The 22,384-nt window shown below is 36.0% G+C and overlaps 1 long non-coding RNA gene across 5 annotated transcripts in view; it reads left to right on the forward strand.

Annotated features, from left to right (window-relative positions):
* Positions 1–22,384, forward strand: part of LOC110346355 (uncharacterized) — a 355,871-nt gene that overhangs the window by 327,170 nt on the left and 6,317 nt on the right. For 4 of the 5 annotated variants that reach the window (XR_002390343.2, XR_015447335.1, XR_015447333.1 and 1 more), the window contains 2 exons: positions 14,432–14,543; positions 15,333–15,502. This is a non-coding gene — a long non-coding RNA (uncharacterized LOC110346355). The remainder of the gene's footprint in view (positions 1–14,431; positions 14,544–15,332; positions 15,503–22,384) is intronic. The other variant, XR_015447334.1, reaches the window with a different exon arrangement.

Consider the following 22,384-nt stretch of genomic DNA (forward strand, 5'->3'; position numbering starts at 1 on the left):
AAACAAGTATCCATTGTATTTTGCAATTAGGCTAGAATAGTTTGGCAAAGGGAAAAGGAAAGTCTCACTGCAGTGTTTACAAAAAATAAGAAAGTTGAGAAAATTTAAACTAGTTAGATATATATTTCCAGTAATACGGCAGACTAGATAAATAGGTAACTATTGTCCAAAAACTTCCTAGGAAGTTTAGATTTGCTATTTTAAATGTATAATTTGGCACTTACAAATGTAAGAGTAACCCCTTGGGGCCAAAGAGAAGAAACTACTTTAAAATCAGAGTGGTAAGATGGTAAAACAAGCTATATGAGATTTGTTAATCTCTTTAACCAAGAAACTTGCCATCTAATGTTTCGATAAAGGCAGATAATAAGGCCTTGTGCAATAAGGTAGTAGTGCAATTGATAATTTACACAGGAAATGGAACACCTGAAGGCCTCATACTCAGTAAAAGGGCTTAAATAATTAATAATAATAATAATAAATAATGATAATAATAACAAAGCTTACCCTCTAGCACAAGGAGATGTTATGTCTTTGGGAATTTGTGAAAACATATTTTCCCCTAAAACTATTTAACCACAGACCTGTCTTCATATCTACTAGGAATTTTGATTGTACTACCCATATCAAACCCTGACATTGATAAAAAAATTTACCAGTTTATAACATCGTAAAACCTTTTGATATTGAACAAAATCAAACATGACCTGCTTTCTGATGACAATACATTAACCCTAGATTTACAGAATACCAGAATAGGATCAATTAAGTTTCATATAACATCTACTTAGAATCCAAGTCAAAATGCATATGGAGGCAATCTACCATGAACAGGAGTCAGTGATATGATATATAGTTGATAAATTACTATAATCTTTATATCATGGAACAATTGCATTGAAACCACAAAATAAAAGTCACCTACAAATAAAACATGAGGGAAGACCATGGTGTTATCAAAAAGAGAAGTAAAAAATAAATGTAGAACTTTAGGAATGGAAAATAAAACCTTTGACTTAAAAATCTTCAGTGAAGATTAGAAACAACTGAAAAGATAACAGAGACCTAGAAGATGAGCCTAAAGAAATAACTCAAAATGCAGCATACAGAGATAAAAAGATGAAAGATAAAAACATGAAGGGTGTTAAGAGCCAATAGAATATAAGCACATAACTAATTGGAGTTTATTTATTTATTTATTTATTTATTTATTTATTTGCTTAAATTCTTTTATTGGCACATTTTAGGTATACAATACATTTACATTTATCACTGGGTGCTTGTACCTGTACATGATGTATCTTGGTTCTTATTTTTTCCCCATAACCTGTGGGCCCTTCACCCCTCCACCCTTCCCTATTTACACACTTTGTATCAATTTTTTTTCTTTTCTCATAATTTTTCCTTTCCATTCTTTCCTTTCCCTGTCTCCTCCCACCACCCCTACCCCTTTGGATCTTTTCCTATTTCAAAGTATGAATTATTAGTTATTAATCCTTTTAATCCTTGTTTACACTCTCAGTTTCTCACACTAGAGAAACTATTCGGCATTTACATATGTGTCTTATTTATTTCACTGAAGAGTATGGCCTCAATATGCATCAATTTAGCTATAAATTACTCTAGTTTCTCATTCTTTATGGCTGAGTAGTATGCCATTTTAAAAAAGAACCATATCTTCTTTATCCAGTTTCCAGTTGATAGACACTTGGGCTGTTTCCAAGCTTTAGCTGTTACAAACTGTGCTGCAATAAACATGGGTACACCTATATCTCTGTGATATGATTCTGAAAGATGAGAAGATAAGTGAAAGTGGGTGTGACACCGTTTAAAAGAACAATGGCTGAACATTTGTTAGGGTTACTGAAAAAGATAAATCCCCAAATCCAATAAGACCAATAAATTAAAAATGCCAAATAAAATGCTTACTGAATGTATTAAATAAAAGTGTAGAACAATGAAAAAGAAAATGTCTTAGAAGTATCTCCAATGTCTTTGGAGATCAAAACAAGTTTACCTACAATAGAAAGAAAATTAGGCTGATAGCAGTTTTTCCTAAGCAATAACAGAAACTGGACATGATGGAATAATGTATTCAACAGAAACATTGCTTCAGAAAGTGGAAGGAAGGATAGAATAAGTATGTTCAAAGTGAGAGGAAGTGAATATTTCAGGGGGATTAATGGCAATTTAATAAAGACTTTATTTTTTATTTAAACGTTCATCATAGTTTTTTTTAATCATGGGAGGGAAGTAACAGTGAAAAATTATTTTGAGAAACTGAGGGGAGAAATGGAAGTGGAAAACTCACAAAGAACTAGGAAAAGAATAAATAAGAAATGCTGACACCCAAACTGAAGTGTCAAAGCATGACTTTCTTACAGCATCATAGTACTCTGAACATTTCTCTTCTTTTTTTTTCCCCATTAAGTTTATTGGTACATTTTAGGTATAAAATGCAGTTACATACATCATTGAGATCTTGTACCATTACATGAGTATCTTGGTTCTTATTTTTTTTTCCTTCCCCTGCCCTCCCTTCATCCCCTCCACCCTTCCCTATTTGCAAAGACTTTGTTTCTATTTTTTTCCTTTTCTCATATTTTTTCTTTTCTCTTCTTTCCTACCTCTCCCACTACCCCTGCTCCTTTAGACCTTTACTTCCTATTACACGATATCAAGATCTAGGAGACATTACCACAGATTTTACAGAATTTAAAAGGATATAGAAAGAATATTTAAAAAATCTGTTTGAAATAAATTTGACAACTTCTAAGAAGTAACTTGGAAGACAAATTAATGAAACTAACTCTGGAGGAAATATGAAATTTGAACAGCACCTATTAAAAAAAGTATATTCCTAGCTTGAAAACCTACCTATATGACAACAACAGGCTCATATACATTTTAACTGATAAATTATATCAAACATTTAAAGCAGAAAAAAAAAGAACACTTCTCCCCTCATTTTAGGAAATCAACATTGTGCTAATCCTAAAACTGGATAAAGATAATAGAAGAACAAAGTGTGAAAATATATAGAAATTTCTTTAACAAAACAAACTATTAAAAGTCAGATCTGGCAGTGTGTAGGAAGTGGTTTTATTATAGGGATGGCAGTGTTAGTTCAGCACTGGAAGATCCACCCCTAGAAGCCATCATTTTAACAGAGGAAAGGAAAAAGCCATATGATCCTGTCAGTAGTTGGAGAAAAAGTATTGGATTAAATTCTACAGCTGTTCATGGTAAAAGCTATCAGGAGACCAGAAGTAGAACAGAACCTTCTCAACAGATGAAAGACATGTACTCCATACTTCCAATAAGAACACCTTGTATGAATGGAGAAGATACAATGCTTTCTCCCTAAGGTGGGGAACAAGGGGAGATATGCTTACGCTTCATCTGTCCATTAAACTTTGAAACATAGGCCTAAACCAAAATAGCCTGGCAATAAAGTGATACAAATAGGATAGGATTGGTAAGGTAGAAGCAAAATCTTTTTATGTAGATGATATGATCATCTACAGAGAAAATATTAAGAAATCTCTAGGGGCCCCTAGAACTTGTATTGAATTTAGCAGGATTAGAAAACACAAGGCATATATAAAAATTCAAGTCTATGTATACTTTCTATAAAGGAAGAATTGCATATTGAAATTTAAAAGTTATGTAGAAGTAAAAAGGACCTAGAAAAGTAAAAAACAAAACAAAACAAAACAGTGTTGAAAGATGTTTAGTACCTAATTTTAAGACTTCCTCTAAAGCTACAGTAATCAAGACAGTGTTGGTGTAAGGAAAGACATATAGATCATTTGAATAAAACAGAGAATCTAGAAATAGAACCACACATATATGGTCCACTGAGTTTTGAAAGATTATTAAACATTAACATTTTATAGAATATAAAATCAATTCAAGAGCCGAGGAAAAGGTAGTGTTTTCAGCAAATGGCACTAGAATACTGGTATTTATATATAAAAAATTAACCTCAACCCTTTATTTCCATACATAAAAATAACTTGAAAGGATCTATGAACCTAAATATGAAAGCCTGAAAGTATAAAACTTTAAGAAGAAATTATAAGGGAAAATGTTTATGAATTTAGGGTAGGTAAGAACTTCCTAGAATACAAAAAACATGATGAAGAAATGAAAAAAAAACTGATAAATGAGATTCCATCAAAATTTAGAACTTTAAATGACATCATTAAAATGAAAAGTAGTCCTTAAACAGACCATATTTACAATACATATAACCTATGTCCAGAATATATAAAGAACTCTTACAGCTCATTAATAGACACCCCTATTAAAAAGTAGACACAAGAAGATGATAAATAGCCAGTACAGCACAAGGAAAGGTGTGTAACACTAGAATCAGAAAAATACTAATCAGTACAATAACAAGATTGAATTACACACTCATTAGGGAGATGAAGTTAAAAGTTTTAAAAGCCTTGTCATGACTTTCTTTTTGTTGGATTCTCCCCCTTTAAATTTAATTTGTCACGCCCAACAAATTCATTCTGCAGGGCTTCCTGGGGTTGTGATCCTCATTGTCTTTTCCTAGGATATTGTCTACAAGTTTTTGGAGTGCTGGTTTGGTATTCATGAAGTTCCTAAGGTTCTGTTTAGCATGGAAGTATCTTATTTCTCCATCAATTTTGAAAGATAGTTTTGCAGGGTACAGCAGTCTGGGTTGGAGGCTGTTTTCCTTTAGGGCTTGAAATACATCACTTCAAGCTCATCTTGCCTTGAGGGTTTGCATTGAGAAGTCTGCTGTGATTCTGATGGGTTTTCCTTTGTATGTGATTTGTTTCTTTCCTCTAACTGCTTGTATAATTTTGTTCTTCTGTTGGGTTCCTGGAGTCCTAACTATTATATGCCTATATGTAGATTTTTTCTGATCAAGGCTAGCTGGAGTCCTATATGCCTCACTTATCTGTATGTCAAGTTCTTTTCCCCTCCTTGGGAAGTTTTCTGCCATCACTTCTGTGAACAGCTTTTTTATGTCATCTGCACTCTCTCCTCTTCCTTCATTGACTCCAATCAGTCTTATGTTATTCTTCTTTGCATCGTCTAGCAGCTGCTGGATTGATTTCTCATGTTCCCTTACAATTTTAAAGCAAGTTTTCTTTTCCTTTTCATTAATTGCAATCTTATCTTCTATATCTGAAATTCTGTCCTCACATTGGTTCATTCTGCTGGTAGACTTTCAGTGGAGTTTTTATTTTCTGGGAAATCTGTTTGCATCTGTTTTATGGATTCCATTTGTTTCCTATGTTGGGATTCCATCATGTTCCTCAGATCCTCTTTTTTTATCTGTGTCCTCTCTAGATTTATTAATCATGTCTTGCACCATGAACACAATATTTGCTGTTATCTGAGTAATTATTTCTGATTTCATTTTTCCCAGATCCTCTTTCGTTGCCAGTTCAGAGAGTCCAGGTGGTTGAGTACCAGATTGTTCCATCTTGTTTCCCTTTAGGGTTGCTGTAGGTGATCCAGAAGTCTGTTTTTGAGGCTTGTTTACTTGTCTTCTCATTTCCACGGGGTGGGGGGTGTTGCTGGCTCCCATGCAACTCACCTCCTCTGCCCTGGGAGCAGTGGAATGGCAGCGGGGAGCCTCCTCCTGGGTGCTGGGATTGGCTCACCTCCTCTGCCCTGGGAGTGGTGGAATGGTGGCAGGGAGCATCCTCCTGGGCGCTGGACTGGCTCAGCTCCTCTGCCCTATGAGGTGTGGAAAGGCAGCAGGGAGCCTCCTCCTGGGTGCTGGGCTGAACATTTCTATTCTTGAATTATGGAAGAATTACATTTCTAGAAGTATAGCAGTTTCTGAATTTTAGTGTGAAAGATTTAAGGGAGCAATTTTAGTGTGAGTTTTAGTCATTTAGTCCTGTCCATGACTTTGGAAATTTAAAATCAGTGATTTCCAAAGCAAATCTTTTAATCTTGAGTGTGAATTTATTCAGTTGCATAAAATATTATTTCATAGTAGGCAGCTATTGCAAGATTAACTTTTTTTTCCTGCTACTGCTGAAGTTCAGACACTGGTTAGGATGCTGGATCTTGAGAAATAACAATAAAATAAGGGAGACTGGGGTTGGTATGTGGAGAGTGAAGGTCCATACTACTATGGCAGGCAGGCAGGAAGGCAAGGACAGATTTCTCATTTGGAGGAAGTTTGTGTGAAAGGGCAAAATTGAGAGATACTTAGATCAGGAAATTTTGTTGTGCTTATACCTGTAGCTTAGTTGTAAAATTTTCTTCTACTTTATTTTCATTCCCACATCTTATTGTCAAGATTACATATTTGGGTGACAAAGCAAGTAACCCATGTGGAGACACAGGAGCCAAGGTGGACTAGAGATCTTTGACAATCACATAGGGTTCAAGTTTGAATCATGGATGCTGGGGAAAAGGGTAATCTTAGAAAACTAGACACTTGTCAGGAGTTTCAGAGTCATTTTTCAAATTCTCTTTTAATTTTTATTAAAACTATATTCCTTAACATCCAGAAGACTTAGAATTCCTGGCATAATATTTTTCTAGTACTCTTTTAAAAATCAATGTTTAACAAATTATACTTAATTGTATCTTCTCAAATCCTTTTATCATTCTGAGATTAAACTATTTAAGGGAAAGAAACATATTTTTCCTTACCAATACCAGAATCCAAATCTTGGGTCAAAGTCTTATTTAACATTCTTTATATATTATTTCTTCTCAATTAATTTGTTTTCTATAGCTTCAAAAATCTGCTTCCATGTTGTTTATGCCATGTGATGTCTCAGTCCCTCTGCTTATATCACCAAAATCCCTCACTTCACTGAGCCTTACCTCTCAGTTTTCTTCTAACACTATCAACTCCATCCTACCTTTTTTACTTTGTGCTTTTCCTATTGTCTGGAATTCACTTCCCTGATTATTAAAGGGCAGTATTTATTGTTACAACTCAATTCCCACACCCCCTTGCCTACTGAATATTATATATCTCCAATCAGTTACCTTAGGCAGAATAAGACACCTCAGCTCTTTATTTGGATCTCTTACATACCTGGCACTAAGAAGATAAAAGGTAATTAATATTCAACAACTATTTGTTTAATTGACTATGTGTACTGTCTACTAGGATCTCTCTCTCATACTCTCTCTCTCTCTCTGAAAAAAGTGAAAAAAAGGGTAGTATTGGAAAATACTAGTATCTCATGATAAATGCATATGGTAAAATGGAAGAGAGAACTTTGTATCCATGTTCATAATCTCAGCTAAAGGCTCTGAAATCATCAGAGCAGTAGCCTTTTATAAATTCTAAATTCTCATGGACTTGACGAAAGAAGTTTAAATAATACCAGAGAATCTCAGTGGATTCACTATTTGGAATAACAAAAAGAAAACCATGAAATTAATTTTTACTTTAATAGATTTTCTTGTCCCTTATTATTTTTCAACAATACTTTTATTCTGTGTAGTTAAAATTGCAACTGAATATAGTAACTATGAATTTCATTTGGTTTCCCATGTATTTCTTTTTAATAGAGATATATATTTATATGAACATTTATCTGTTACCCATCTACCTGGCATATCATCCTTAGCAAAAGTGTAATCCTACACTGTTCTTCTTTATTGCTATTGTTTAGATGTTATTTGTCCCACCCAAAACATTTAGGTGTTAGAATCTTGGTCCTCAGGGTTGTGGTCCTGGGAAGAAGTAGGTCACTCAGATGTGAGACCAAGTGAAAAGTCTCTGATTCAACTGGGGTCCTGCTTGGATAGGATTGTGGGGCCCTGGATTTTTTCTCTGGCTTCTTATTTTGAGTTGTGATCCTTCTTGATACACACCTGCCTCCACCATGATGGGGCCTGGGTAAGAGCATCCCCACCACAGCTGAGTTGAGGCTCATACCACTCCCTTGGAATCTCCAGGACTGTGAGTAAACTGTACCTCTTGTCTTCATAAAGTTAGCCGATATTTCATGGTAGTAGCAAAAGGAGCCAATACACTTACCTATTAATATGTATGTAATGCCTCACTGCTCAGTGTTCTCCCAACTGTTTTTCTATTACTTGGGTTATTTTGATTGTTTCAAAGTCTTCTCACATTCAAGTCTCAGTTTAATTCTTTCCTTCTGCATCAAGCCCATAGTGCTTCCTCTCTCCAGTTCTCCCCCACTGCTTCTGGTAGATAGTTCCCATCACAGAAGTCAATATTAGCGGCATGATGTTTTATGGTTCTTTACTTGTTGTATAAATATTTATTTTGTTTCTGCTCTCCCACATTGCAAACACATAAAACTTATTCTTAATTTGTGTCTCTCACTTTTAAAACTTAATAAAAGCAATGTGTGCAATAAAATTCTTATTGTCTGTTTGCTTACAAATTAGTATATTCTTAGAAATAACAACAAAGCTTATCATTGGTCAAATCTGAAAATAGAGAGGTGGGATGCTGCTATGAAATAAAATAATGTCATCATTCTTTTGTTATTATAGTATATTATATACATTGCATTTATTTTGAAAGAAAAATAGTTGGTGATAATGTTACCTAGAAAAAATTAGTCATGTTCATTTTGACAATTTCTGTTGTTACATAATTTTGTTACAGAGTCATTAGCATTTAATTTAATATTTGTTTGTTAACATTGAACTTTCTTTTAATCCCTCTATTGATATGTTATGGTATTGATGTCTCCAAATAGCCTAATGGTCTATTTGAGTTACAGGCAACTCTAGTGATCTTGTCTTCAGTTTGCAAGCCTTGTTTCAATCAATCTTCGTTATACTCAGCAGTCAGAAAGACTGTTACCAATCTTAGCTTAAAATTTTATGCTTTTGAATGCCTAGATATATTGCACCAAAGATGAGTTTGACTACAGACTTGGGTGGAGGCAGCTCAATAATTTAGTGTTTAAAAAGAGATTACTTAAACTCAATGAATGTGAATCTAATAACAGGAAACTGGTTTGAAAATTAGAAAATTATCCAATTCTATAATGACAGGGTAATTGGAGAACTGTGGAGACAAGTTCAGAGCAGATCAATAATATTGTAGAACAAATAAATTTCAATAATAATATAAACATATTTCATAATATTATCAAAGTAGAAGCATACCATATTTCAACCAATATAGCACTAAACATATAATGTCAGTGGCTAGACAATTAAAACTCTGATAATGAATGTTATGAGGCATTGCATACAGCAGATCAAGAAACAAGTAGATTTTTGAGTCTTTTTTAAAATTAGAGATGCTTCTGAGATACAGATATGGATTTAAAAAATTAAGAAAATTTGACTTTAGAGCATGTCAAATTTTATCTATGCCATTTAGAAAAGCATTAATATGTAAAGACAGCTTTTAGAAAGGAGCTATAACTACTAAAATGAAGTTGTCAACACAAGACAACATTCTACTCAAATGTTTTTGACCCTCATAAAAGATTTTCTACTGCCTGCTAGTCATATTTGGGTCATATGTAAAATAGGTCCAAACTGAAGTTGTTTTATGTCTGCCAAATTTTTATTGCAGAAAATGTCTGTAGTAATTCCCAGTAGCAGCCCTGCTTTGTGGAAGACACTGCCTGGAAAGCAAAGGAACTATTCAGTGCGATGTCTGTGTCACTCTCACCTGGAGGGAAAAATCACACCCTTGGCAGAGAGCTGAGCTCTTACCACACTCTTTACAATAACAGAAACTCGCATGAGGTTCTCACTTAGGTCCTTCTCTTATATGCAGCTTCTTTTGTGGATGATCCTTTGAGTTTAATGCCCAGATGTGAATTTAATCTCTGACATCAGTTTTTTAGCAAAAATGTATAATTATTCTTCTTTTGAATAATGTAGTTTTGTAAATAGTCTAGTGCTCATATTTACATGAAATATGGTAGAGGCTACTTTATACATCAAGTGTTCCAATGTGAGTCTTCCTTGGGATGTTATTTTACTTAATACATAAACTAATGGATCACAGGGGACTTTGTTTCCTCCGCATAGTTGTTGCTTAGAAAAGAAACATATGTCTGCATGCATTTAAATTCTTCATTAAAAATGTTTACGGGGTGGGGGAAGTAATATAATCTAAAATGGAAAACATTATACAGGATTGCAGAATTCAGCTCCAAAGAGTTTTATATCATTACTTTAGTACTTAGAAATGAACATTATGTCTAGATAAGTTGTTTATACAAAGTACAAGTAACTCACTTCCCTGAATAAATATTTAGGTTGAAAGTATTCCTCAAACATTTAATTATTCTAATTTACATAGATACAGGGAGAATGTGTATTTAATCATATTATTATACATAATTTTAAAGATTAAAACTTGCTTTGTTAGTGCTTAATTGTTTTAACTGAAAAAGTATAGTGTATTTCATTTTGTTTGTTCTATGGTTTATTATGATTGTATTAATTGTTAGGAATAAATTTTATTTTGATTTAGAATTAGATTTTATGTCCAACCCACCTTAGCAGTCACAGCTGGCAGTGCACATAAAGTTTATTGTGAAGTGGGTATAGGTGGCTTCACTGCCCCTTTTATCATCTTCTACCTGGTGCATCTCTGCCCTTGAAGAAGTAAGATAGAACAACTGAGCTACTTCAGTCAATCAGCTAGTTCAACTGGCTACCCCAGTTTAGTGGACTCTGAGGATATCAAACCCCATTTACATTTTAAAAGAAGAGTATAAAGCAGCCCTATTCATCTAGAAATTGAAAGAACAGTGGTTGAAATGCTGTGATCAAGCAGTGAAGTGGAAAAGTAAGGTGGACATACCTGTATTCCCAGCTACTCAGAAGGCTGAGTCAGGAGGAGTGCAAATTCGAGTCAGGGTTAGGGAGTGATACCCTGTCTCAAAATAAAAAGGGCTGAGGATGTAGCTCAGAGGTCATGCATACCTGGGTTTGATCCCCAGGCCTGCAAAAAGAGGGGTAGGAGAGTGGTATTGTAGTATTATTTTTTTCTCAAGAAAGCTTTAAGACCTAATATTGAAAACAACACTGAGATTTGATCTTATTCTAGAAAGAATGAATATCATCAAGAAATTAAATAATAAGTGCTGGCAAGGCTGCGGGGAAAAAAGAACCATTCTCTGTTGTTGGTGAAAATGTAAACAAGCACACCTGCTGTGTAAAACAGTGCAGAGCTTCCTCAAAAAACTAACAATAGAAATTCCACTGGACTCAGCAATCCCCCTTCTAGGTTTCTTGTGGAAAGAGTTAAAAATATCATATTACAGTGATATGTGCATACTCATGTTTATAGCAGCACAGCTCGCAATAGCTAAATCATAGAAGCAGCCTATATGCCCATCAACAGATGAATGGATAATGAAAATATGGTCTCTATACACAATAGAGTGCTACTGAGCCATGGAGAATGTTTTGAGACATTTGCAGGACAAAGGATGCACCTTGAGATCATAGTGTTAAGTGAAATAAATCAGACATACAATCTTAAATATTGGAAGGTTTCTCTTATGTGAGAAACCCAAAGTATAAATGATACAAAGAGAAAAATAAAAGATAGATAATAGGAAATAGGAAGGTAGATCTTTTGCAAGGGAAAAGAAGACCTAGAGATGGAGGGAGCAGGAAAGGACAGAATTAAGATGTGTTAAGTGCAGGTACCAAATCCCCACAATGAATGTAATTATTCTGTAGAGCAAACATGTACTAATTAACAGAGAAAATAAAATTAAAAAATTCTAACCCAGGGAACAAAAATAAAATAAAACAATATTCCAGATAGTATGTTAGATACATATTTAAAAGAAGAATATGAGAAGGGAGCTCCACTCTGGCTAAAGGTTTAACTCATGTTCACCTTAGCAGAGGGAATTGTTAGCAATTGGTCACTTGTCTCTGGGAATCTACTAGTCTAGTGACAGAACCAAATGGGAGACATTTTGTGGTAGTTGAGGATTGCTAACTAAATCAAGGGTGTGCTGTTAATTGAAGTCCACTGTTTTCTACTTCTTTTGCTTATCCATGTCCTTTAAAATAACGCTAAACTCATACCTTCACCTAGGCATTGTTTATCTTAGGCTTCATAGACTTACTGCCAACATTCATCCATGATCTTTTGTTTTTAAAAAATATTTGTAATTTTACTTCCAACTACTCCATCAATAATTCTTACAATCCTGTCACATTAAATTACTTAATATTTTTCATTTCCTTATTTTTAAGGAGGTAATGTGAAGATTTTTTTTTAAATAGGGGAAATGAGAAAGGGATATAAATAGGCAGTTAACTAGAGAACTCCCCCTTTCACTCATTACACACACACACACACACACACACACACACACACACACACCTTTTCTCTAAACAAAACAGCACAGCAAAATAAATTGACAATTAGCATATAAAAAGAAAACAATACTAGAATTGAAGTGATATGAATCAAAACATTAAGATTTGACTTTAACTTCTCAGATTGGAAAATAAAAATTTCTCTCAATGTTGACTATTGCATTGAAAAAGGGGACAGAAATTCTTATGCATAATTACTGGGTATGGCATGGGATATTTGAGTAGTCACTCTAGATTTATTATATGGTAAATGTGACTTGTTTCTGGGAGTATGGTTCTATGACTGTATGACTCTATGACATTATAGATTCTTGAAACTACTATTTAAGAAAAAAATAGGTCTATTATCCAAAAGAACTCCCTTACGCTCTCAGTGTATGGTCACTCCTCCCCTCCCCAAACCCTAGGCAACTGCTAATAAGTTTTCCCTGGAGATTTGTCTTTTAAGGCTCTCATATAGTGGAGTAACTTTTGAGCTAGGGTTTTGTCACTCAGCATACTCCCGAGATCCAACCAAGGATGTATAATAACACCTCTCAGCAGTAGTTATCTTTTACAGAGAAAAATGTTTTAATTCTGATGGTTTAACTTATTTTTTTTACATGTTATATTTTCAGGATTCTAAAAATCCCCATGAACTTAAAAAAGAACAATTTTCCATAGATTTACAGTTTTAGATTTTATGTTTAGAGCTTGTAAGTATTTTGAGTTAAGTGAATTGTGTGAGGTAAGTAATGTCCCCAGCCCCATTTTTGGATATCCAGTTTTTACCCAGAATCACTGGTTCAAAAGTATCTTCCTCTTTCTCCACTGACTTGCCTTGGCTCTTTGGTTGCATATCAGTTGATATCTGTATGCATTCATTTCTTTTCTCCCTCTATTGTTCCACTGATCTATGCAACAGATTTTCCAAAATACCAAACTTTCTTGATTACCACAGCTCTATACCAAATCTTGAGCTCAGGTGATAAGTCCTCCACCCTTTTTCACAACTCTAAAATTGTTCTGTTTACCCTACCAGTTTTAGAAACATTTCAGTCACTGTATTTCTCAGTTCTCTACTGTGTTCTTTTTCTATTTCTCTGCTGAGAATGCCTTTTTTCCCATTCATTTCAAATGTATTTCTTTTATCTCATGGAATTTAGTCATAGCAGCTGCTTGAAAGACTGACTGATAGTTCTCAAATCTAGGCTGTCTTGGGTTGTTATCTCTTGACTATCTTTTCCCTTGGGCTTCAGTCACATTTTTTGCTCTTTATGTCAAGTTAGTTTTGGATTGCATCCTAGACCATCTGAATGTTATACTGTGCAGATTCTGAGACTTGTTATGGTCCTCTGGAAAATATTATTATTTTCTTTGTAGCAATCAGCCAGGCTAGGCTCACACCATAAGGTACATTTGTGTCTTCTGTAGGGAGCCATTCACATTTCAGCAAAGATCTCTAAGATCTCTAACCTGTGCTTTGCTGAAGGCTTAGGCAGAGCCTTGTACAGATTTATATATAGTGCTAGGCATTCTTTTTTTGTAGCTTTCTTTCCTTCAGAACCTCCAAACTATTTATCCAGCAGAGACTCTTTTCTATATTCTTTTGGCCAAAAAGATAAATCTTCTATCACAATGTTCAAAGCCTACAATGACATATCATTCTGCAAACTGAGGGCTGCCCTTAGGAAAAAGTTTGGACAAGAAAATAAAGATTACAAATTGGTTCCTTCTTTAATTTTTTGACTCCCCTGAACAATTTGTCTTCTTATGTTTATTTCCAGAATTCTCATCCAAGTAGTTAGTTGTGGGTTTTTGTTTTGTGCTTTAATTAGAGGGAGGATGGGGTGCTATGTGAGCCTACTAGAACTGAACTCTTTTCCTTTTAATTACTATTTTTATAAATAATGAGTAGGCACAACTTCTGTACCTGAATCATTTTAGTTAGTGCTATATCAGTCAAAGTCTAGATGTTTAGTTTATGAATCTCTTTTTTTTTGCTAAACTGGTCTATTCTTTTCTTTCTTTGTTTTAACATAGTTTTAAAATTGTTGGGTAAGTCCGAGCAATTTAAAGGCCCCTATATGCACATTCTTCTTATCATTTCCTTATCTTTTAATGTCAGGTTTATTAGAAGAACTGCTCCATGGTGATGCTTTCAGTAATTGTTTATTAGCTCAGATTTGCTTTCTGAAGATTAAATGAATCCTACATGGAAGAGTCTATTGCTGCTTTGAGTAAGGAATGCCTTTTTGTGTTGCCTGCTACTTGCTCTGCCTTTCACTTTAGTGAGCATGCTAGTTGGCCAGGAGGGCCTTTCTTTCCCTGTCACACTTGACTGTGTTTATTGCCACTTACTGTGTTCTGCCCTCTTTCATTAAATCCTCAGTGATAGACTGACAAATTATCTCACAACCAAAACCCACCTTAAATGCTTCATCAGTCTATCAGATACCTTCACTCTGCCCCACAACTTCATGGTCTACCTTTTGGCTAGCAGCTGGTTGCACTCAAATGGAACCTGGTAGGCCCTCCCCACAACTGCACCCCATACCTATTGCTTTCTTTGGGGGCTTTTCTGCCACTGCTGACTAGGACTTTCTGTGGAAACCTGCTTAGTCATACTGCTATCTGCTCATGCCTTGAACTGGGGTTAATATTTTCTAAATCTCCCAGGGAAAGTTGTTCACAAACTGTACCATACATCAGACTCACTTGAGGATCTTTAAAAAAAATACTGACTTCTACCCTCGGGTATTCTCATTTAATTGACATGGGGTAGATATGATGAGTCTTAAACATTCTCCAGGTGATTCTAATGTGCAGCACAGTGTGGGAAATGCTATCTGAAGGGTAATCCTTGATCCATGGGTGTTGCCATCCAGTTAATAAATGATCCTTCCTCCTGGATCTTGGGCAGAAAATTCTGATGCATTTGAATTATTTATCTCAACCAGCTTAGTTGTGTGTATTTGAATTGCTGTTTCATCCTTGCTTGTCTACTCTTTCCATTCAATTCTCCCCAGCTCCCTGGAATCACTTATAATTTACTACAAAAGATATTGGTCTCTGTCTCTGCTTTTATGGAGACTCCAAACAAGATGGTTCCTACCAAAATGGTCCAGAAGCCCACTGTTACAGTAAAATCTTGAATTTGGACAACTTGCAGTCTGAAAGCCAAAGGACTACACTACTGGTAAGAAGAGGAGTGTTGCTAACACTCTAGTAAGCACACCTCAATACTGATTGAACAGAGGAATATAGGGATGGAGCATATTGAAGTAATAGCTTATGTTTTAGGTGATACTTAAGCAGTGGTGGATAATGGTAGTTAAAGGGACTATGAAGTTAGCTGGCTTTTGTTATTAAATTTGAAAGCCTTGCAAGAAGAAACTGATAGGTTATCCAGCTATGAACTCAAGGTATGGTGTGAATATCAGAAAACCTCCACTGTAAAGGTTAAGAGACCTTTATTCCCTGAAGCAAAGAGCAGCAAAGCTAAAAGTGAGGATCAGTGAATAACTTCTGTAGTCATCTTGCCAAAGCTCAGGTTCTGTCAGAAAAAGACCCAGATTTGGAGGTCTGAAATAGGGACATTTGGATAGATAACCTAAGAACTGCTGATTTCCAGATTCTCTATACTGTCTCAGTTAGTACAAGTAGTTTCATATCTTTTTCTAGAAGTGAGCTGCTTTCTTTTGCTTGAAGAAATGTGGTAGCTGCCTCACAAATGATGCCTAGCTGCTCAACATTGGCTTCCCACCTTCTCCCTTGATTCAAGATCATTAACTGGGGGCTGGGGATCTAGCTCAGTGGTTCTAGGGCCTGCCTCACAAGTACAAGTTCCCAACTTCGATCCTTGGTACCAAAAAGAAAAAAGAAAAAAAAAAAGATCATTAACTGGGATCAGATAATAGCACAGCCCAGGAGGAGATAGTATACTCACGGAAAGAACTGTAAGATCTAGCTAATATGTGCCCAGGGGGCATAGGACAAGCACCTGAAGAGATAATCTTGGAGAAATTGGACCCAAGAGACTATATAAAGCTGGTTAAGGAAGAATGCATTGGCATGAGAGCAACTCTCCTGTGACTTACAACAATGTCTTGGCAAGGACATGTGGAGCTGGCCCTAATATGCCACTGGAATGGCTCCTTGAAGCTTGTACACAACAATGGCCTGGAGTTAATGAGGTAGAGATGCTAGAACTGCCGCGCAGAGTATTAAGAAAGGGATTTGAAGGCTTGGGAAGAGAAATGTTAGATTGGATTTACAGTATGAGAAAGGGAACTTACCACGTTCCTGTGCTCCTCAGCATGGCTGAAGAACCTTCCTTCATTAACACCTTGAGCAATATACTGGTGAGGACTCACATTTTTTGAAAAGCTCCCTGAAGTTAGCATCCTCTCACATCAAGCCATTGGTGAGAGGAAATACTGCCATTTAACTATGCTCTTTAGTATCAGTAGGATGGATATTCTCAAAGAGCAGAGGATCAAATGACAGAACTGACCTGAGAGCAGCAAGGTAATATAATAGGCAGCAAAGGCAGAATGGCAACCAAGATGCCCTCACTTTCAGGGACCCGTGTCCTTGACTAATTGTGCTCCCATGGATGAAACAGAGGAGCTTGACAAGAGTTTTGCTTGACTTGTAATAAAAAAATTATGAGAACTGGAAAACAGAAGGTTGGTATCAGCCATTGCACTGCAAGGGGAAATTATTATCCCCTACCAGCTTCCAAGTATAATGGAGTTCTCATAGTTACAGCCCATTAATAAAAGCAAGGATAGGGCCCTGGAGGAAGCCTACTGCAACGCCACCATGGTATGAATGATCAGTAGCCCTCAATCTATCCCTAAAAGAATCCTTTACCGCAGCAAGTGTATTCTGAGTACAGGGGAATTTGTTACTGGAACAAAAGGATGTATGCAAAATTGGCTTTTTTCACCATCTCTCCCAATAAGCCATGTTACAACCTTGATCTTCTCTTCTGATGCCTGAGGCTCTTCTGATGTAGAAATCCTGATTGCCAGGGTGAAAAGGGCTTTGCTGCCAGAAGACACAGTAAACATAATGAACTGGAAGCCTCGACTATCATATGGTCACTTTTGCCTTTTCAAGCTGGTGGATAAGCTGGCAAAGATAAACCAAGTTGCCAATGCAGCTACTGGCAGGGGTAATGGATCTGGATTACCATGAACAGTTAGAGTAGTTGCATCACAGTGGGAGAATATAGAGTATAACTGGAACCTTAGAGATTCACTAGGGAGTCTCTGATGCTTATTTGGTAAATGAACGATTGTGGCAACCATGGCTAGTAAGGGTAAATGGACTCTATCTCTACAAGATTAGACCCTGACTTACCACCTCTAACCTAATCTTATAGTAGTGGCCAAGAAAGAGGCAAATCTAAATGGAAGTGATAAAAATCAGTCAAGTTCTTAGTACTAATTACAGTAGAGACTCTCTCTTCTTCTCCAGCCTTCCTGTACTGAGCTTTTGTATAGACTGCCAACAGCTACTATCTTGTGGTGTAGCAAAAGCAATTTGCAATGGTTACAGGCAGTGTGAATGGCTAACATGGTGGATCAAAATGTATTGTATTTGTCAGTTTTCCTATTGCTGAGACACAATACCCAATAGCTATAACTAAAGGAGAACAAGTTTATTTTGGCTCACAGTTTCCTTTGGGTTTAGTACATGGCTGGCAGGCACCACTGCAGAAATGGCATGGTGGAAGAAAGCTGCTCACTTCATGGTGAAGCAGAGACGAGGAGGAGCTGGGCACTGAGAATACACCTTTCCAAGTCATGCCTTCAGTGACCCACCCCTTCTGACCAGACCCCATCTCTGAACATAGAGCTTTTGGGGGACGTTTCAGAACTAAACTATAATAGGTATAAATCTGAGAAGGTATATATTAAATTGAAAGCTAAAGTGGTCAAAAGACAGGTATATGCCAGAAACCATGCTGTATGCTGAATTTATTTCATATGCTCTTTACAAAGAAATAACCAGGAATTAATTTAGAATTATAAATTATCATAAAATGCAGAAGCAGAATACCTATAATCACATTTTTTCTAATTATACAATATTGTTAATTTTTGACAGACATTATCATTTTGAAAATTGTGAAACCTTCATAAAAATTAACATTTTCTTGCATTTGTTTTATCCTTTCTTGCTCCCTACTTTTGCCTAGACCTATCCCTGATCACTTCAGCATACATTTCCTAAGTCTAAGCTCGTTAACATATGTAATTGCAGTATTTTGTCACACCTAAAAAATTAACAATAGTTCCATAATGTCATTTAACAACTGAAGAAATCTAAATTTTCTCCATTTCCCCCAAAGTATATTTTCTTGTATCGAACACATTTCAGCAGAGAAATAAAATCATTGGTGAAAAGAACACACTTGTCTTTAGCGATACCTTGTTATGCTGTCAGCATGGCGTTCTTATTCCACCTCCTTCAGGTTCAGGGTTATGACTCAGGTGAACATGAAGCAGCTGTGACGTGAGCTTGTCCTCTTTTGTGCAGGACTATGTTGCGGATATTAATCACATCTGTGCAGGGTGATGTGGGGAAATGATGTTCAGTGCATAAGAGGGGGAAAAGATCTGATTTTTGTTTCTTGTGCTCTGGGCAAATTTGAACACTTATTTCAGATTTACCTTTATATAACAAATTGGCTTTGCAATTCCTCCCCACAGAGTATGAATCTCGTCAAACTGCCAACAATAACCATTTTATATCTTGAGGCACTTTAGGTACTTGGTGCATCTTTCTTTATATAAATTGAGTAATACACAGTTTAACTCTTCATTGCTGACTGCAGGGTCTTTAAAGCACACACTATTTTTTTCTGTGAAATGTTTTTCTATTTCAGATTTTACTTTTGAAGGTGTCAGTGTCCCCCCATTCCTTTCCTTTTTGGTGCTTTTTAGAAATTTTGATGCATTTTCTATTTACCAGAGTATTTTTCTGAAACTGAGAGAACGCTATACATGTTCACCTTTATGCTGTGTGAATTTTACTTTCCAAAGCCTTTTCACAGACTTTTAAATTAAAAAACAAGGAAGGCAAAAAGATTGCTAGTTTTAGAATTGGGTCATTTAGAGAAAAGTCTACAGGTTAATTTGCAGGGAAATTAATGCTATGACTACTGGACTGTGGAAATAAAAGGTAAAAATTTGACTGGGTTAAATATTCATGTGTGACCTTATGGAATAGCCCTTCAATTTGGCCTTGAGAAGATACACAAAAAATTTCCCCCTACATTCTTGAAATTAGTGAAGTTAAACTGTGATTTTCCTGGGTACCACCCTTCTCCAACCTCAGGGCAAGTCTGTGGTTTCTAAGTAGGACCAGGTTTGGCTCAGGTAGCAATTGAGCCTAAAATAAAACTTTCCATTTTGACTATAGTAGTAAATGGGAGGCTGTTAACAGGAACAAATGGTAGTAGCAAATATAAGCTTGAAATGTAGTGATGTACATTATATTATAATATAATCAAATGAAACTATTGGTGTCAAAGTTTGGGAAATGTATGGATTTCAGTATGTGGTATGAATGAGTTGTTTATTCTGTTGTGTTAGATACATAAATAAAATCTCACATTTTAAAACATGCATACCTTTTAATATTAAAACTAAGTGCTACTTAAAAGACTAGCTAATTTATATGGAAAGGAGCTTCACATTTCAAGAGATCACCAGGACTGTAACTTGTTATTCATGAATTTTGAGCCAGATAATGGCATGCAGCTTCATATTATAAAATTATATATATTACACCACAGCCTTTAGGGATTATCATTCTTATTCTGTAGCATTAGCTCCTGAGACTTCACATTAGACCATTAAGATAAATATTTAAAATTTCTTTGCAAGATATAGACTAATGGGTTTTAGAGATTTTTTTTTTTTTCTTTGCTGTTTTACTCCATGAGCAGTTTTGGAACATCTCTATTTTCCTGGATAATTCTGAAGAAATGAAACCTCTCCCATGCCCTATCCTGCTGTTGGCCTAATTGACCACGAAAAGTGTGTGTAATAAAAGGGATAATCCATAGTAGAAGACGCTTGCTGGTGGGTGTGGTTGTGAGCTGCACTGCTAGAAATGGATCGTTCCAAAAATCCATCCCGGCTGATGGGTCTCTGTCCAGCGGTTGTTCTTCCACAAGTCCTGTGCCCTGTCTCGTTTCCCCTGGACACTGTATCGCTGAGCACCCTGCCTTTGCCAGATCACTACTTCACAGGCTCATTGGAGAGTTTAAAGGAGAGAAAGCTCCTTTTATGCCGTGAGGACTTTTCATGACAGTAATTTCACATTATCAGAAGCAAAATGTCCAGGCCACAGAGGGAGCAGCTTTTGCTATGACTGCTGGTTAGACAGCAAGTGCGACCTCCTTGCTCTGTCAGCCTTGTGTTTGAAGTTGTCAATTCATTCTTCCTGGCGCCTGCCCACTGCCTTATTTCTTTGGACTTGACGTCGCAGAAGTAAACTGCAATCTCCGTTTGGGAACACTGCCGAAAGCCTGCTGAATAAGGCTTCTCAGGTTGTGCTCTCTTTTATTTACATCCCAAGAGACTGGTGCTCTCCTATCCAAGCACCAGTCTTACTTTGTGTTAAAGATGGGAACCTTTGCTTTCTCTAATAATAGGTTTTAAATCAGGAGGAAGAGAACTTTAACTCAGTTGGCATGGAGGGCAGAATATATAATGCAGTGAGTAAACAAAGACCTAGAAGGCTTTTGTCAGCCTAAAATACTCCCTGCGATTGTTTTTGATAAAATAATAATAATTATAGTGATGGCTGACGCTTGCCACTGAAAACCTGTAATTTCTAACAGCTGTGGCAAGACCATGATAACTACTAGCACATATAAAAGAGTGTACATTTCCTTGCACTGAGATTACTCATATATGTAAATACCCTCTTACTTACTGTACCTGCTTTTAAATCAGTAATTCACCTGAAGTGCTATAAAGTTTATTTATTTAAAAAAATTTGTCCTATGAACGCAAGAGATTTTGAAGCCAATGAATTATTTTAGATAAATTAATTAATAGGCTTTATGAGATACAGCTTATTAGATGAAATTGGTTATGCCATAGCTCAAATCACACAGATGTTGCAAACCCAACATTAATCAAACAGTAATTCAATAGGCAGAAACTTGCCCTTTTCCCAGCATCAGCACCAGCAAGAGACCATGGTAGGAGAGAGATTGCATATGTGATTTTCATAGTAACCAAAAAGTGCATTGCCAAATTTGCATTTGCATTGTCATTACAGTTTATCAAAGGGGAGAGAAAATCCTCTGTAACTGTCTGATCATTTTAATATTTTGACAGATGTTACAGGATTTAACATCATTTGCTAAATACCTACTACATGCAAAGAAGACACTGCTGCATATAACAATGAAAAAATCAGGTACCTGCTTTAAACAGCTTCCAATTCATTAGAAAGGAAAACATACAACTTTATTGCATATTAATTTTAAACAAGAATAGCGACGGCTATTCAGAGGTGAAGGTCTTGCACTTTGATGAGACAGGAAAGGTTCCAAGGGAAGAAATTAGGACTGATACAGTCCCAAATGAAGAAACAAGAAATGCATTTGGTTCCCACGTTTATCATTTTCCTGCTGTTGTGCAGATGTTTGGAATTGGGGTGGGGAGGGGACTAAGCTTCCATGGAAGGAGAGCAGCAGTTTTCAAACAGAGAAGGAGGAGATGCTCAGGGCAGACAAGCACAGGGGTGGACATTACTAACATGGAGTGGGTCCTGATTTTGAGAAGAAGGGGAGAAATTTTAGGCCAGGGGAAGGGCAAGAATGAGTGCATAAATGTGAGAAGATTCGACAGACAACACTCCTTTTGGTGGGGTGATAATTCACACACTGTATGCCTTATTCCTAAAAGAATCAGAACTGGCAACAGGATTAATTTTATAAGCAAATTTGTATCAGAATGTGATTTAATTCCTTTAATTCCTTCTTTTTTCTCTAGGAGACTATGTTATTATTACATATGTAAATGTAAGATTGTGTGTCAATCAA

Source organism: Heterocephalus glaber, unplaced genomic scaffold (assembly GCF_053883595.1).
Source record: "Heterocephalus glaber isolate CG9 unplaced genomic scaffold, H.glaber_assembly_v1.0 deba00000347, whole genome shotgun sequence".
NCBI lineage: Eukaryota > Metazoa > Chordata > Mammalia > Rodentia > Bathyergidae > Heterocephalus > Heterocephalus glaber.